Genomic DNA, 18763 nt, shown 5'->3' on the forward strand with positions numbered 1-18763 from the left:
GATTTGACAGGAAGCAAGGAAATGAGGGAGAGGAGATATACTCAGAGATTCATTTTGATCTCAACATTTATTATTCTCTTTGCGTATCTAAATCTTTAGTATTTATACACTATTCCATAACTGTATGCCAGCATTTGATATTGTAATGACCATGGCTAGAGTCACAATGACTTGGATAATATTTTCAGTCTTTGTTTCTATTAAGTTTGTTTTTATAAATATGGTGAATATGAATATGAATTAGAATGTTCACTTACAAAGCATAGCATTTATATTTATCTCTAATGTCTAGCGACTGTCAAACTAGCAGCCAATCCTGGCAACCGATCTTAATATGTCTAACCTATTTTCGAGGTGGAGGTTCTTTTGGTAAAACGTCTTTGAAAGTCTGTCATAAAGTTTTTAGAGTGTACTGTTTAGCTTATCTGCTACAAATGGTATGTTCTTATGCTATTACTATTTGTAATCTATGTAAAATACCTGCAAAATCATGACTAGAAAAGTCCGTGTATATCCTTCTATCACGATGTCCGCCATTTTGGATCAGCATCGGTGTTTGGTATTTAGAGATTCTATACTTTCGCATTCGCAATTATTCTCTCTAATGATAGTAGGGTACTGTAAGAAGGTAATTTGTATGTTTTAGTGATAACCTCATTGCAATACAGTTGTACTGATGTATGCATTTCATGTTTTGATGCGACAGTACCGGTCGTCTGCATCAAGTGCAGAACCCGCGTCTACATGAATCGATTCAATTATTCAAGACTTAAGTTATCATTCATCATAAAGTTTAATTTCACATAAGCTTGATCTCATAAAATGTTCTTATTCATTTCATAGAGAAGTCATACAGTATTGAAATACTTCTTGTTATGTAATTTATGTACTTGTAATGTTGACATGGTATACCATGCAAAACTGTATTGTTTACAATGCAATACACGGCACACCATACAAGACACTGATTGGTTGCGTGGGTTGCCGTGCATACATCGATTGGTTGAATTGTGTCATGTGGTGTCTGGGGGAAGGTTATAAATAGGGGAGCGCTGTCACTGTTGGTCAGACAACTGACTAGTACAATCGGCGCCAAAATAAAAAGTGACAAAAAGAAACAGCAAAGTGTCAAGTTAGTACATTTTGGATCTTTATAAATAGCACGTTTTACAATATCGAACAAACAAGAATAATATATTTATTCCAACAAAAATAGATTGTAATAGTTGTCTCCCACCACACCTGCCAGTCCCCTCCCCCCCCCCCTTCCAGTTTGTTATATTAGAATTACATAATCTGGTTGTACACAATAACTATAGTTCTTATATATTTACTTGTTTACACAATTCATTAAACATTGTCAAATTGTTCTCGATTTTATGTTGATGATATAACCCCTCTTCCATCGCCCCAACCGCAAGCTTTTGATCTTTTCTTTCATAACACTATCAGTTCCTGTGTACAAAAATATGTAGCACCCTTAGGGACCAAAAAGGGCCTTACAATATACTTTGGTTGTTGCAGAGGTAGTCAAGGAATTTGTGACATCAAATGCACAAAATTAGAGCACTGGGCCAAATAGAGGACGACAACTTGGCCGATGACTTGATTCATGGAAATGCTACCCGTGACCAGATTTGCCAAGTTTAACTTCTGTTCTTTATGGAAATTCAGATTGTATCGTGAGTCACAGTCCTAATCGTGTTTGTGTAATCGTTTCCCAGACTGTAGCTCGTGTACCGTTTATTGATAAGAATATTTTGTTTCTGTTTCTTCAAGTTCTTTTATTTTAACAGCCGCTTTTAATACTTTGATTGTAAATACATTAACTAACACCAGATTAAACATATTATCCGAGCATATATATATATATATATATATATATATATATATATATATATATATATATATATATATATATATATATATATATATATATATATTGCAAAACATTAATGGGGGATTTTCTATAACCTAAATATGTGACTTACACAGAAGTAAACAAGAATTATTAGATCGGAATGCATTTCAGCTTGACAGATTATCGTGAACCTTTTACACTTTTAGCTCAGGCTGTTTGCAAGGAAAAACTAAATGAACTGCCTAGGGTAGACTAATAAACAGACCCCAGAAATTAAAAAGGTGAGTAAATGGACCTTCAGCAGAACAAATTTGCTGTTGGAGATTTTATTTCAGATTATCAAGCATAATTTATTGCTCTAGTTCTGAGGGCAGCATTGGTGCCTTCAACAGTGCGATTTTGTTTTACTGGACCTGTCTGTTTCTATTTAAAGTCATATACTGTAATAAGGAATATATTAAACTGGGCCAGATGTTCTTGAACTAACGTTAAGAACATTGGTTCCTATTGTTGTTGTCAGGCTGACAACACTACTTGTCAAATGGGAGCCAATAAGAAAAATGTTGGTTGAACATTCCAGATGTAAGGTACTATATTCGTTTTTCCAAGATTAATACCAGATGTTACAGTGGAAATAATCAAGAACATCTAAAATAGTGAACTCGGCGTTTGGGCAAGAATTCCAAAACAGGTCACGCAAAGATGGCCAATTTTGTGGAATGCTTCGTTTTGGGTTAATTAAGGTCTTAGCTAGAGAAGAAAATTAAAAACTTTCATTTTAGTTTCAATGATTTAAGCACCATTGGTACTTTCCATTTTCCACTAATCAAAATGATATCCTGGGACTAGAATCTCAGCATGTGTTTTTATGATTATCGAGTCTAGAGTTTAAATTTATTTTTTAATCTAAACCAAGATAGCAGCAAATATAATATCTTGCATAATACTGTCAGCATTCCAGCAGGATTTAACAGCAACATATGATCAGATGAAAGAAAATATTTGCGAATGATATTTCGGTTCATTTTAAAATTTAATATTGTTATTCCCCTGCTGTAAAATTCTTTATAACATTTTCCTAAATTCCCTTTTCTTTTCATGTCACTAAAGAATTTATATTAACTTCTAAAATGTTACCTCAGAAAGAAATTGATTTTCTTTAAAAAGGACTTTCTGTATCAGTGGGAATAATATCCAAGTGATGTATGCAATATCAGGAAGAAAAGTTTCCATGGGAGATAAACAAACTAGGGTAGAATTTACGCTGATCTGAGTGGTCTTTTTACGCGAGAAATTCTGAGGAACGATGTTGCAGCTCAGACAAGTACTTCCGTAAACTGTGTGACTCGGTGTCAGCCACCTGTGTACGGGAGTAGCTTCGCAATGACACACTGCCAACTACTGGCAGTCAACACGGTCTTTCATTAGTCAGTTTTCCATGCAAATCTTCTAGCTATGACACGACATCAATATTGATGATAATAAACTTCTCGGATTGTTTGAACGTTTATTCCTTTCTTCATATCCGATAAAGTTTCCACACAGTGAACAAATTATCAATATTATTGTTATTATTATTATTATTATTATTATTATTATTAAAACAAGAATGTCGAACGTAATAGATAATTGATAGTCGCCGAACTAACATTTAAAATGAAGATAAAACAATCTATTTAGAAAAATCCAACTTGTGTGGTATGAAAATATTCATAAAATCAACACATGCCTAAAAACAGATTTTAAAAATCTGGAGCGTCTTTGGCGCTTGCAAGTAGAAATGGGTTTCATCATCGATCATATATTTTTGTTACTTTAGTTCAGATGAATTCTAAAAATAAATTTCTTTTCTTTCGTCATTATTTAGTTACCGATAGAGATCAACAACACATTTTAGGTAAACAAATTTTCAGGACAGAGCCAAAACGTGCCAAAGAGCTATCTCGAAGAACGGAATTTACGTGTCGCTAATCCAATACGTGTCCCATGGCAACGCACGTGGTACAATCGCATTCCCATAATTGATGAGAAACAATCGAGCTCCCTTACAGTACTTGCGCTAAAAACAAGTAACGACTACTGTGATATTAGCAGAAAATGGGATGTTTCGAAGGCTGCTTCAGGGGCATTCGAAAATCGGTAAGTACCGAAAAACAATCGTTTAAACATAAATGTTAGCATTACTATTATAGCCGTTCCTTGGAAGGACGCAATGGATAACGAAATTTATTCGCAAAAAAATGCACATAATGCAAAGCAACGTCAAGGCAGAGTTTAATAAACAAACAAAAAATAAACAAAAACATCAACATCAACAACAGTGGGAGGTGACAATATAACGATTGCGATTAATAAGATAAAATGAACCCAAATCAATGCAATTCAATTGAAAGGGACCCCTCCATCATGGCAGATGTGGCAGGTTTAAGGCGCGGGCGGGAGAATTGAGCGCGATGGGTAAACGGATCAACAAACATATTTAAGGTAAATTTATTTTCAGGACAGAGCCAAAACCTGCCAAAGACCTATCTCGAAGAACGGAATTTACGTGTCGCTAATCCAATACGTTTCCCATGGCAACGCACGTGGTACAATCGCATTCTCATAATTCATGAGAAACAATCGAGCTCCCTTACAACACTTGCGCTAACAACAAGTAACGACTACTGTGATATTAGCAGAAAATGGGCTGTTTCGAAGGCTGCTTTAGGGGCACTTGAAAATCGTTAAGTCCCGTAAACAATGGTTTAAACATAAATGTTAGCATTATTATTATAGCCGTTCCTTGGAAAGACACAATTTATAATGAAATTTATCCGCAAAAAAATGCACATAATGCAAAGCAACGTCAATATAGAGTTTAATAAACAAACAAACAAATAAACAAAAACATCAACATCAACAACACTGGGAGCTGAAAATATAGCGATTGCGATTAATAAGATAAAATGAACCCAAATCAATGCAATTCAATTGAAAGGGACCCCTCCACCATGGCAGATGTGGCAGGTTAAAGGGGCGGACTGGAGAATTGAGCGCGATGTTTGAACGGGAAGTGTCTCCAACATGCCAGTATTTGTTAAATGAAACAAATATGATCTCATTGTCAAAATATTGATTTCACAGTTTTATGTTATCTAGATATTTCTGTATTCGCTATTGAAAACAGCGCATCATTCCTCAACTCACCTCCACACCTGATGGCACAAATAAAAGCCAATTGTATATTATGTTGATCAAACGTGTCTCCAGATATCATGTCTGGGATTGTAATTATTTAAAACTGGCTTAGCATTTACTTTTTTCAAGCGCTCAACAATGATCTTCATAGACCAGAGCTGGTGGGGGTGGGTGCAGATGATGTATCATTTTTGTATAAGCTGGAAGAAAGGAAATCGAAGTCGCTATTGGGACTCCGTACCTCGAATATCTACAGCGACCTAAGGAATATAAACAATGTATACATCTAGTGGTGCATCAATGATACGGCCTAGATCCTATGCGTATATTCTATGCTTATACCACATATATTAAAAATAGCAAAGCTTTAAATTCTGGTATCAAGCAAATTCATATACCAACCATATGTTATATCAAGTTGTGATCCGCTCATTCTTCATTAATACGTATACATAACATTGCTTCAACTGTATGGTAAAAATTCTACAGATCGATCATGAATTTCCAATTCTTGATCATTAGCGACGAAAGAAAATATTGATACAAAATTAATCAGACCCGCTCTTTAAATGAATTTAACATGTTAAAAAATTTCATTGCAATCCTGCTACGTTCCATACACACATGCACACACACGCACAAGCACAGTCTCTCTCTCTCTCTCTCTCTCTCTCTCTCTCTCTCTCTCTCTCTCTCTCTCATACATTAGTGGAAAAATACGCAGAAATCTGGAGTGAGACAGAAAGTAAATTTCCGTGGGTTGAGCTTTTTCAACTTAAATTGTACAAAACCCTGTGTAGTCGTAACGGCAGGTGCATACTTTCACAGGCAGTTATCTACAGTGTTCATAATATACAAAGTTGCCATAGCGTTGTCAATACTAATACTAAAAGGTATATTTCTTGGTTTCGAAGCACAGATATAGTGTGGTCTATTTAATGCTTGGGTGAAAGGGGTATTATTAAATCTTTAATAAGGTTCTCATAAAACGATTTGTTTCAAACATAAAAATGCCCGAAGACAGATTCCAAACATTAAGGTACAAGACGAATCGAACAACAGACTAACACAGGGATTGCTTATAACAAAACATGTCCCTGTATTAATTCTTTCTTAGCTCCCACACAAACGTTTCTCTCTCTCTCTCTCTCTCTCTCTCTCTCTCTCTCGCGTTAATATTCGTAATATTATACAAAACACGATATGTAAATCAGAACTCAAGCTTTCAGCTTGAATGTGGTGGTATTATTTATAATATACCTCGTACAACTTAGGGGATACCTTACACTTCACGTCTATATATTAATTTCCGTAATACATCTTAATCTTCTAAGTTTATGAGCTTTATTTTACTAAAGATTATGCTACATGGACTTGGATTAAACACTAATTTCGTACATCCATAGCATGTGCAATGGGATTAGTATCGGTGGGAAGACTTGTTTTCACCATGTGTTGGAAGTCAAGATTTGACAGGAAGCAAGGAAATGAGGGAGAGGAGATATACTCAGAGATTCATTTTGATCTCAACATTTATTATTCTCTTTGCGTATCTAAATCTTTAGTATTTATACACTATTCCATAACTGTATGCCAGCATTTGATATTGTAATGACCATGGCTAGAGTCACAATGACTTGGATAATATTTTCAGTCTTTGTTTCTATTAAGTTTGTTTTTATAAATATGGTGAATATGAATATGAATTAGAATGTTCACTTACAAAGCATAGCATTTATATTTATCTCTAATGTCTAGCGACTGTCAAACTAGCAGCCAATCCTGGCAACCGATCTTAATATGTCTAACCTATTTTCGAGGTGGAGGTTCTTTTGGTAAAACGTCTTTGAAAGTCTGTCATAAAGTTTTTAGAGTGTACTGTTTAGCTTATCTGCTACAAATGGTATGTTCTTATGCTATTACTATTTGTAATCTATGTAAAATACCTGCAAAATCATGACTAGAAAAGTCCGTGTATATCCTTCTATCACGATGTCCGCCATTTTGGATCAGCATCGGTGTTTGGTATTTAGAGATTCTATACTTTCGCATTCGCAATTATTCTCTCTAATGATAGTAGGGTACTGTAAGAAGGTAATTTGTATGTTTTAGTGATAACCTCATTGCAATACAGTTGTACTGATGTATGCATTTCATGTTTTGATGCGACAGTACCGGTCGTCTGCATCAAGTGCAGAACCCGCGTCTACATGAATCGATTCAATTATTCAAGACTTAAGTTATCATTCATCATAAAGTTTAATTTCACATAAGCTTGATCTCATAAAATGTTCTTATTCATTTCATAGAGAAGTCATACAGTATTGAAATACTTCTTGTTATGTAATTTATGTACTTGTAATGTTGACATGGTATACCATGCAAAACTGTATTGTTTACAATGCAATACACGGCACACCATACAAGACACTGATTGGTTGCGTGGGTTGCCGTGCATACATCGATTGGTTGAATTGTGTCATGTGGTGTCTGGGGGAAGGTTATAAATAGGGGAGCGCTGTCACTGTTGGTCAGACAACTGACTAGTACAATCGGCGCCAAAATAAAAAGTGACAAAAAGAAACAGCAAAGTGTCAAGTTAGTACATTTTGGATCTTTATAAATAGCACGTTTTACAATATCGAACAAACAAGAATAATATATTTATTCCAACAAAAATAGATTGTAATAGTTGTCTCCCACCACACCTGCCAGTCCCCTCCCCCCCCCCCCTTCCAGTTTGTTATATTAGAATTACATAATCTGGTTGTACACAATAACTATAGTTCTTATATATTTACTTGTTTACACAATTCATTAAACATTGTCAAATTGTTCTCGATTTTATGTTGATGATATAACCCCTCTTCCATCGCCCCAACCGCAAGCTTTTGATCTTTTCTTTCATAACACTATCAGTTCCTGTGTACAAAAATATGTAGCACCCTTAGGGACCAAAAAGGTCCTTACAATATACTTTGGTTGTTGCAGAGGTAGTCAAGGAATTTGTGACATCAAATGCACAAAATTAGAGCACTGGGCCAAATAGAGGACGACAACTTGGCCGATGACTTGATTCATGGAAATGCTACCCGTGACCAGATTTGCCAAGTTTAACTTCTGTTCTTTATGGAAATTCAGATTGTATCGTGAGTCACAGTCCTAATCGTGTTTGTGTAATCGTTTCCCAGACTGTAGCTCGTGTACCGTTTATTGATAAGAATATTTTGTTTCTGTTTCTTCAAGTTCTTTTATTTTAACAGCCGCTTTTAATACTTTGATTGTAAATACATTAACTAACACCAGATTAAACATATTATCCGAGCATATATATATATATATATATATATATATATATATATATATATATATATATATATATATTGCAAAACATTAATGGGGGATTTTCTATAACCTAAATATGTGACTTACACAGAAGTAAACAAGAATTATTAGATCGGAATGCATTTCAGCTTGACAGATTATCGTGAACCTTTAACACTTTTAGCTCAGGCTGTTTGCAAGGAAAAACTAAATGAACTGCCTAGGGTAGACTAATAAACAGACCCCAGAAATTAAAAAGGTGAGTAAATGGACCTTCAGCAGAACAAATTTGCTGTTGGAGATTTTATTTCAGATTATCAAGCATAATTTATTGCTCTAGTTCTGAGGGCAGCATTGGTGCCTTCAACAGTGCGATTTTGTTTTACTGGACCTGTCTGTTTCTATTTAAAGTCATATACTGTAATAAGGAATATATTAAACTGGGCCAGATGTTCTTGAACTAACGTTAAGAACATTGGTTCCTATTGTTGTTGTCAGGCTGACAACACTACTTGTCAAATGGGAGCCAATAAGAAAAATGTTGGTTGAACATTCCAGATGTAAGGTACTATATTCGTTTTTCCAAGATTAATACCAGATGTTACAGTGGAAATAATCAAGAACATCTAAAATAGTGAACTCGGCGTTTGGGCAAGAATTCCAAAACAGGTCACGCAAAGATGGCCAATTTTGTGGAATGCTTCGTTTTGGGTTAATTAAGGTCTTAGCTAGAGAAGAAAATTAAAAACTTTCATTTTAGTTTCAATGATTTAAGCACCATTGGTACTTTCCATTTTCCACTAATCAAAATGATATCCTGGGACTAGAATCTCAGCATGTGTTTTTATGATTATCGAGTCTAGAGTTTAAATTTATTTTTTAATCTAAACCAAGATAGCAGCAAATATAATATCTTGCATAATACTGTCAGCATTCCAGCAGGATTTAACAGCAACATATGATCAGATGAAAGAAAATATTTGCGAATGATATTTCGGTTCATTTTAAAATTTAATATTGTTATTCCCCTGCTGTAAAATTCTTTATAACATTTTCCTAAATTCCCTTTTCTTTTCATGTCACTAAAGAATTTATATTAACTTCTAAAATGTTACCTCAGAAAGAAACTGATTTTCTTTAAAAAGGACTTTCTGTATCAGTGGGAATAATATCCAAGTGATGTATGCAATATCAGGAAGAAAAGTTTCCATGGGAGATAAACAAACTAGGGTAGAATTTACGCTGATCTGAGTGGTCTTTTTACGCGAGAAATTCTGAGGAACGATGTTGCAGCTCAGACAAGTACTTCCGTAAACTGTGTGACTCGGTGTCAGCCACCTGTGTACGGGAGTAGCTTCGCAATGACACACTGCCAACTACTGGCAGTCAACACGGTCTTTCATTAGTCAGTTTTCCATGCAAATCTTCTAGCTATGACACGACATCAATATTGATGATAATAAACTTCTCGGATTGTTTGAACGTTTATTCCTTTCTTCATATCCGATAAAGTTTCCACACAGTGAACAAATTATCAATATTATTGTTATTATTATTATTATTATTATTATTATTATTAAAACAAGAATGTCGAACGTAATAGATAATTGATAGTCGCCGAACTAACATTTAAAATGAAGATAAAACAATCTATTTAGAAAAATCCAACTTGTGTGGTATGAAAATATTCATAAAATCAACACATGCCTAAAAACAGATTTTAAAAATCTGGAGCGTCTTTGGCGCTTGCAAGTAGAAATGGGTTTCATCATCGATCATATATTTTTGTTACTTTAGTTCAGATGAATTCTAAAAATAAATTTCTTTTCTTTCGTCATTATTTAGTTACCGATAGAGATCAACAACACATTTTAGGTAAACAAATTTTCAGGACAGAGCCAAAACGTGCCAAAGAGCTATCTCGAAGAACGGAATTTACGTGTCGCTAATCCAATACGTGTCCCATGGCAACGCACGTGGTACAATCGCATTCCCATAATTGATGAGAAACAATCGAGCTCCCTTACAGTACTTGCGCTAAAAACAAGTAACGACTACTGTGATATTAGCAGAAAATGGGATGTTTCGAAGGCTGCTTCAGGGGCATTCGAAAATCGGTAAGTACCGAAAAACAATCGTTTAAACATAAATGTTAGCATTACTATTATAGCCGTTCCTTGGAAGGACGCAATGGATAACGAAATTTATTCGCAAAAAAATGCACATAATGCAAAGCAACGTCAAGGCAGAGTTTAATAAACAAACAAAAAATAAACAAAAACATCAACATCAACAACAGTGGGAGGTGACAATATAACGATTGCGATTAATAAGATAAAATGAACCCAAATCAATGCAATTCAATTGAAAGGGACCCCTCCATCATGGCAGATGTGGCAGGTTTAAGGCGCGGGCGGGAGAATTGAGCGCGATGGGTAAACGGGAAGAGTCTCCAACATGCCAGTATTTGTTAATGAAACAAATATGATCTCATTGTCAAAATATTGGTTTCACACTTTTATGTTATTCAGACATTTCTTTATTCGGTATTAAAAACAGTGCAGCCTCCCTGAACTCACCGCCACGCCTGATGGCACAAATAAAAGCCAATTGTATTTTATGTTGATCAAATGTGTCTCCAGGTATCATGTCTGGGATTGTAATTATTTAAAATTGGCGTAGCATTTACTTTCTTCAAGAGCTGAACATTGATCTTCATAGACCAGGGGTGGTGGGGGTGGGGGTGGTGCAGATGATGTATCTTTTTCTGTATAAACTATAAAAAAGGAAATCGAAGTCACTAATGAGACTCAATTATCTATAGCGACCTAAGCAATATAAACAATGCATACATCTCGTGGTATATCAATGGTACGGCGTATATACTATGCGTATATTCTATGCTTATACCACAAAAATTAAAAATAGCAAAGGTTTTAAATTCTGGTATCAAGCAAATTCATATACCAGCCATATGTTATATCAAGTTGTGATCCGTTCATTCTGCATTAACAAGATGGCCGCTATCGCTTAACCGGCCTGAAGCAGCTGTTCCGTTTTTTAGTAACTGGTAACCTCTTATGCAGCATCTTGACCCATTTTAATTTTGAATTAGAAATAACAGTTTTCATTAATAGGGCGGGGTAATCAATAGCAAAAATAATTTTTATTGATTTTCTTGCAATGTTAAATTCAAAATCCAGGTAAATACCATCCATATATAGGAAATGTGAAGAAAATCTTATATATGCCAAACATATGAAATCATTTAAGAAACGTTGATAGTTTCTCACTTTTTTCTATATATTCTTTTCTATGCTTTAAGATCTGAATACTTCAATATTTACTAAAGTTATGTATGTATTCAAACTTAATAGAGCAACAAGTTTTAACAGACGCACGTTTTCGGGCTTGGAAACAATTTTTGCTACATAATTTTATCTTATTTTTTACAAAATTATGAGATCTATAAAGCTTCTGAAAGTGTACTGCTTTTGAAAGCGTAAACATGCCATTTAATCAGAAATTGTACGTTTCTACTTTGTACATGAACATTTTGCATTATGTTTTTACTGTAATTTATGGCACAGTGACAATTATGAATAAAATGTCAAACTTTCCCTGTTCTCTGCTGTTATATTTTACTATGGTTGCATTTTATTAAATTATATTTTCTCATTTCATAAAATAAAAAAAAAAAACTTGTTTAGCTAATCCATAATTTAAATGACAAAGTTTATGCGATATTTACTTAGTACACCAAGCTGGACTTGTATATTTGTGGTGTCATTACGCGAACAATTCTGAGGAACGATGTTGCAGCTCAGACAAGTACTTTCGTAAACTGTGTGGTTCTGTGTCAGCCACCTGTGTTCGAGAGAGTCTTCGCAATGACACACTGCCAACTACTGGCAGTCAATACGGTTTTTCATTAGTCACTTTTCCATGCAAATGTTCTCGCTATGACACGACATCTATATTGATGATAATAAACTTCTCGGATTGTTTTAACGTTTATTTCTCTCTTAATATCCGATAAAGTTTCCACACAGTGAAAACATTATTATTATTATTCTTATTATTATTATTATAAATGAACAAACAAGAATGTCTAACATAATACTTAATTGATAGTCGCCGAGCTAACATTTAAAATGAAGACAAAACAATCTATTTAGAAAAATCCAACTTGTATGGTATGGATATATTCAGAAAATCAACACAAAACATTTTTCTAAAATCTGGAGCGTCTTTAGCGCTTGCAATTAGAAATGGGTTTCATCATCGATCATATATTTTTGTTACTTTAGTTCAGATGAATTCTAAAAATAAATTGGTTTCCTTTCGTCATTATTTCGGTACCGATACAGATCAACAAACAAATTTTAGGTAAATTTATTTTCAGGACAGAGCCAAAACCTGCCAAAGACCTATCTCGAAGAACGGAATTTACGTGTCGCTAATCCAATACGTTTCCCATGGCAACGCACGTGGTACAATCGCATTCTCATAATTCATGAGAAACAATCGAGCTCCCTTACAACACTTGCGCTAATAACAAGTAACGACTACTTTGATATTAGCAGAAAATGGGCTGTTTCGAAGGCTGCTTTAGGGGCACTTGAAAATCGTTAAGTCCCGTAAACAATGGTTTAAACATAAATGTTAGCATTATTATTATAGCCGTTCCTTGGAAAGACACAATTTATAACGAAATTTATTCGCAAAAAAATGCACATAATGCAAAGCAACGTCAATGTAGAGTTTAATAAACAAACAAATAAACAAAAACATCAACATCAACAACACTGGGAGCTGAAAATATAGCGATTGCGATTAACAAGATAAAATGAACCCAAATCAATGCAATTCAATTGAAAGGGACCCCTCCACCATGGCAGATGTGGCAGGTTTAAGGGGCGGACTGGAGAACTGAGCGCGATGTTTGAACGGGAAGTGTCTCCAACATGCCAGTATTTGTTAAATGAAACAAATATGATCTCATTGTCAAAATATTGATTTCACAGTTTTATGTTATCTAGATATTTCTGTATTCGCTATTAAAAACAGCGCATCATTCCTCAACTCACCTCCACGCCTGATGGCACAAATAAAAGCCAATTGTATATTATGTTGATCAAACGTGTCTCCAGATATCATGTCTGGGATTGTAATTATTTAAAATTGGCTTAGCAGTTACTTTTTTCAAGCGCTCAACAATGATCTTCATAGACCAGAGCTGGTGGGGGTGGGTGCAGATGATGTATCATTTTTGTATAAGCTGGAAGAAAGGAAATCGAAGTCGCTATTGGGACTCCGTACCTCGAATATCTACAGCGACCTAAGCATTATAAACAATGTATACATCTAGTGGTGCATCAATGATACGGCCTCGATCCTATGCGTATATTCTATGCTTATACCACATATATTAAAAATAGCAAAGCTTTAAATTCTGGTATCAAGCAAATTCATATACCAACCATATGTTATATCAAGTTGTGATCCGCTCATTCTTCATTAATACGTATACATAACATTGCTTCAACTGTATGGTAAAAATTCTACAGATCGATCATGAATTTCCAATTCTAGATCATTAGCGACGAAAGAAAATATTGATACAAAATTAATCAGACCCGCTCTTTAAATGAATTTAACATGTTAAAAAATTTCATTGCAATCCTTCTACGTTCCATACGCACATGCACACACACGCACAAGCACAGTCTCTCTCTCTCTCTCTCTCTCTCTCTCTCTCTCATACATTAGTGGAAAAATACGCAGAAATCTGGAGTGAGACAGAAAGTAAATTTCCGTGGGTTGAGCTTTTTCAACTTAAATTGTACAAAACCCTGTGTAGTCGTAACGGCAGGTGCATACTTTCACAGGCAGTTATCTACAGTGTTCATAATATACAAAGTTGCCATAGCGTTGTCAATACTAATACTAAAAGGTATATTTCTTGGTTTCGAAGCACAGATATAGTGTGGTCTATTTAATGCTTGGGTGAAAGGGGTATTATTAAATCTTTAATAAGGTTCTCATAAAATGATTTGTTTCAAACATAAAAATGCCCGAAGACAGATTCCAAACATTAAGGTACAAGACGAATCGAACAACAGACTAACACAGGGATTGCTTATAACAAAACATGTCCCTGTATTAATTCTTTCTTAGCTCCCACACTAATGTTTCTCTCTCTCTCTCTCTCTCTCTCTCTCTCTCTCTCTCTCTCTCGTTAATATTCGCAATATTATACAAAACACGATATGTAAATCAGAACTCATACTTTCAGCTTGAATGTAGTGGTATTATTTATAATATACCTTGTACAACTAAGGGGATACCTTACACTTCACGTCTATATATCAATTTCCGTAATACATTTAAATCTTCTAAGTTTATTAGCTTTATTTTACTAAAGATTATGCTATATGGACTTGGATTAAACACTAATTTCGTACATCCATAGCATGTGCAATGGGATTAGTATCGGTGGGAAGACTTGTTTTCACCCTGTGTTGGAAGTCAAGATTTGACAGGAAGCAAGGAAATGAGGGAGAGTAGATATACTGTGAGATTCATTTTGATCTCAGCATTTATTATTCTCTTTGCGTATCTAAATCTTTAGTATTTATACACTACTCCATAACTGTATGCCAACATTTGATATACTTTGGTTGTTGCAGAGGTAGTCAAGGAATTTGTGACATGAAATTCACAAAATCAGAGCACTGGGCCAAATAGAGGACGACAACTTGGCCGATGACTTGATTCATGGAAATGCTACCCGTGACCAGATTTGCCAAGTTTAACTTCTGTTCTTTATGGAAATTCAGATTGTATCGTGAGTCACAGTCCTAATCGTGTTTGTGTAATCGTTTCCCAGACTGTAGCTCGTGTACCGTTTATTGATAAGAATATTTTGTTTCTGTTTCTTCAAGTTCTTTTATTTTAACAGCCGCTTTTTTTACTTTGATGATTGTAAATGCATTAACTAACACCAGATTAAACATATTATCCGAGCATATATATATATATATATATATATATATATATATATATATATATATATATATATATATATATATATATATATATATATATATATATTGCAAAACATTAATGGGGGATTTTCTATAACCTAAATATGTGACTTAATCAGAAGTAAACAAGAATTATTAGATCGAAATGCATTTCAGCTTGACAGATTATCGTGAACCTTTTACACTTTTAGCTCAGGCTGTTTGCAAGGAAAAACTAAATTAACTGCCTAGGGTAGACTAATAAACAGACCCTAAAAATTAAAAAGGTGAGTAAATGGACCTTCAGCAGAACAAATTTGCTGTTAGAGATTTTGTTTCAGATTATCAAGCATAATTTATTGCTCTAGTTCTGAGGGCAGTGTTGCTGCCTTCAACAGTGCGATTTTGTTTTACTGGACCTGTCTGTTTCTATTTAAAGTCATATACTGTAATAAGGAATATATTAAACTGGGCCAGATGTTCTTGAACTAACGTTAAGAACATTGGTTCCTATTGTTGTCAGGCTGAGAACACTACTTGTCAAATGGGAGCCAATAAGAAAAATGTTGGTTGAACATTCCAGATGTAAGGTACTATATTCGTTTTTCCAAGATTAATACCAGATGTTACAGTGGAAATAATCAAGAACATCTAAAATAGTGAACTCGGCGTTTGGGCAAGAATTCCAAAACAGGTCACGCAAAGATGGCCAATTTTGTGGAATGCTTCGTTTTGGGTTAATTAATGTCATAGCTAGAAAAGAAAATTAAAAACTTTCATTTTAGTTTCAATGATTTAAGCACCATTGGTACTTTCCATTTTCCACTAATCAAAATGACATCCTGGGACTAGAATCTCAGCATGTGTTTTTATGATTATCGAGTCTAGAGTTTAAGTTTATTTTTAATCTAAACCAAGATAGCAGCAAATATAATATCTTGCATAATACTGTCAGCATTCCAGCAGGATTTAACAGCAACATATGATCAGATGAAAGAAAATATTTGCGAATGATATTTCGGTTCATTTTAAAATTTAATATTGTTATTCCCCTGCTGTAAAATTCTTTATAACATTTTCCTAAATTCCCTTTTCTTTTCATGTCACTAAAGAATTTATATTAACTTCTAAAATGTTACCTCAGAAAGAAACTGATTTTCTTTAAAAAGGACTTTCTGTTATCAGTGGGAATAATATCCAAGTGATGTATGCAATATCAGGAAGAAACATTTTCATGGGAGATAAACAAACTAGGGTAGAATTCACGCTGATCTGAGTGGTCTTTTTACGCGAGAAATTCAGAGGAACGATGTTGCAGCTCAGACAAGTACTTCCGTAAACTGTGTGACTCAGTGTCTGCCATCTGTGTACGGGAGTAGCTTCGCAATGACACACTGCCAACTACTGGCAGTCAACACGGTTTTTCATTAGTCAGTTTTCCATGCAAATGTTCTCGCTATCACACGACATCAAATATTGATGATAATAAACTTCTCGGATTGTTTTAACGTGTATTTCTCTCTTCATATCCGATAAAGATTCCACACAGTGAACAAATTATTATTATTATTATTATTATTATTATTATTATTATAAATGAACAAACAAGAATGTCTAACGTAATAGTTGATTGATATTTGCCGAACTAACATTTAAAATGAAGATAAAACAATCTATTTAGAAAAAATCCAACTTGTATGGTATGAAAATATTCATAAAATAAACGAATGCCTCAAAACATTTTTTTAAAATCTGGAGCGTCTTTGGCGCTTGCAAGTAGAAATGGGTTTCATGATCGATCATATATTTTTGTTACTTTAGTTCAGATGAATTCTAAAAATAAATTTCTTTTCTTTCGTCGTTATTTAGGTACCGATACAGATCAACAACACATTTTAAGTAAACAAACTTTCAGGACAGAGTCAAAACATGCCAAAGACCTATCTCGAAGAACGGAATTTACGTGTCGCTAATCCAATACGTTTCCCATGGCAACGCACGTGGTACAATCGCATTCTCATAATTCATGAGAAACAATCGAGCTCCCTTACAACACTTGCGCTAACAACAAGTAACGACTACTGTGATATTAGCAGAAAATGGGCTGTTTCGAAGGCTGGCTTAGGGACACTTGAAAATCGTTAAGTGCCGAAAAACAATGGTTTAAGCATACATGTTAGCATTACTAGTATTGCCGTTCCGTGGAAGGACGCAATTTATAACGAAATTTGTTCGCAGAAAATGGACATAATGCAAAGCAACGTCAACGCAGAGCTTAATAAACAAACAAAAAATAAACAAAAACATCAACATCAACAACACTGGGATGAGATAATATACCGATTGCGATTAATAAGATAAAATGAACCCAAATCAATGCAATTCAATGGAAGGGACCCTCCACCATGGCAGATGTGGCAGGTTAAAAGGGGCGGGCTGGAGAACTGAGCGCGATGGGTGAACCGGACGAGTCTCCAACATGCCAGTATTTGTTAAATGAAACAAATATGATCTCATTGTCAAAATATTGATTTCACAGTTTTATCTTATCTAGACATTTCTTTATTCGCTATGAAAAACAGCACAGCCTTCCTCAACACACCTCCACGCCTGATGGCACAAATAAAAGCCAATTGTATTTTATGTTGATCAAACGTGTCTCCAGGTATCATGTCTGGGATTGTAATTATTTAAAATTGGCTTAGCATTTACTTTTTTCAAGCGCTCAACAATGATCTTCATAGACCAGGGGTGGTGGGTGGGTGTGCAGATGATGTTTCATTTTTGTATAAGCTGGAAGAAAGGAAATCGAATGAGACTCCGTACGTCGAACATCTACAGCGACCTAAGGAATATAAACAATGTATACATCTAGTGGTGCATCAATGATACGGCCTAGATACTATGCGTATATTCTATGCTTATACCACATATATTAAAAATAGCAAAGCTTTTAAATTTTGGTATCAAGCAAATTCATATACCAGCCATATGTTATATCAAGTTGTGATCCGCTTATTCTCCATTAATACCCATACATAACATTGCTTCAACTGTATGCTATAACTTCTACAGATCAATCATGAATTTCCAATTCTTGATTATTAGCTACGAAAGAAAATAACGATACGAAAGAAAATTACGATACAAAATTACTAAGACCCGCTCTTTAAATGAATTTGACATGTTAAACAATTTCATTGCAATCCTTCAATGTTCCATACACACATGCGCACACACGCACAAGCACAGTCTCTCTCTCTCTCTCTCTCTCTCTCTCTCTCTCTCTCTCTCTCATACATTACTGGAAAATTACGCAGAAATGTGGAGTGAGACAGAAAGATAATTTCGGTGGGATGAGCTCTTTCAA

The sequence above is a fragment of the Sinohyriopsis cumingii genome, unplaced genomic scaffold (genome assembly GCF_028554795.1).
Source record: "Sinohyriopsis cumingii isolate HCF-2022 unplaced genomic scaffold, ASM2855479v2 utg000913l, whole genome shotgun sequence".
Lineage (NCBI taxonomy): Eukaryota > Metazoa > Mollusca > Bivalvia > Unionida > Unionidae > Sinohyriopsis > Sinohyriopsis cumingii.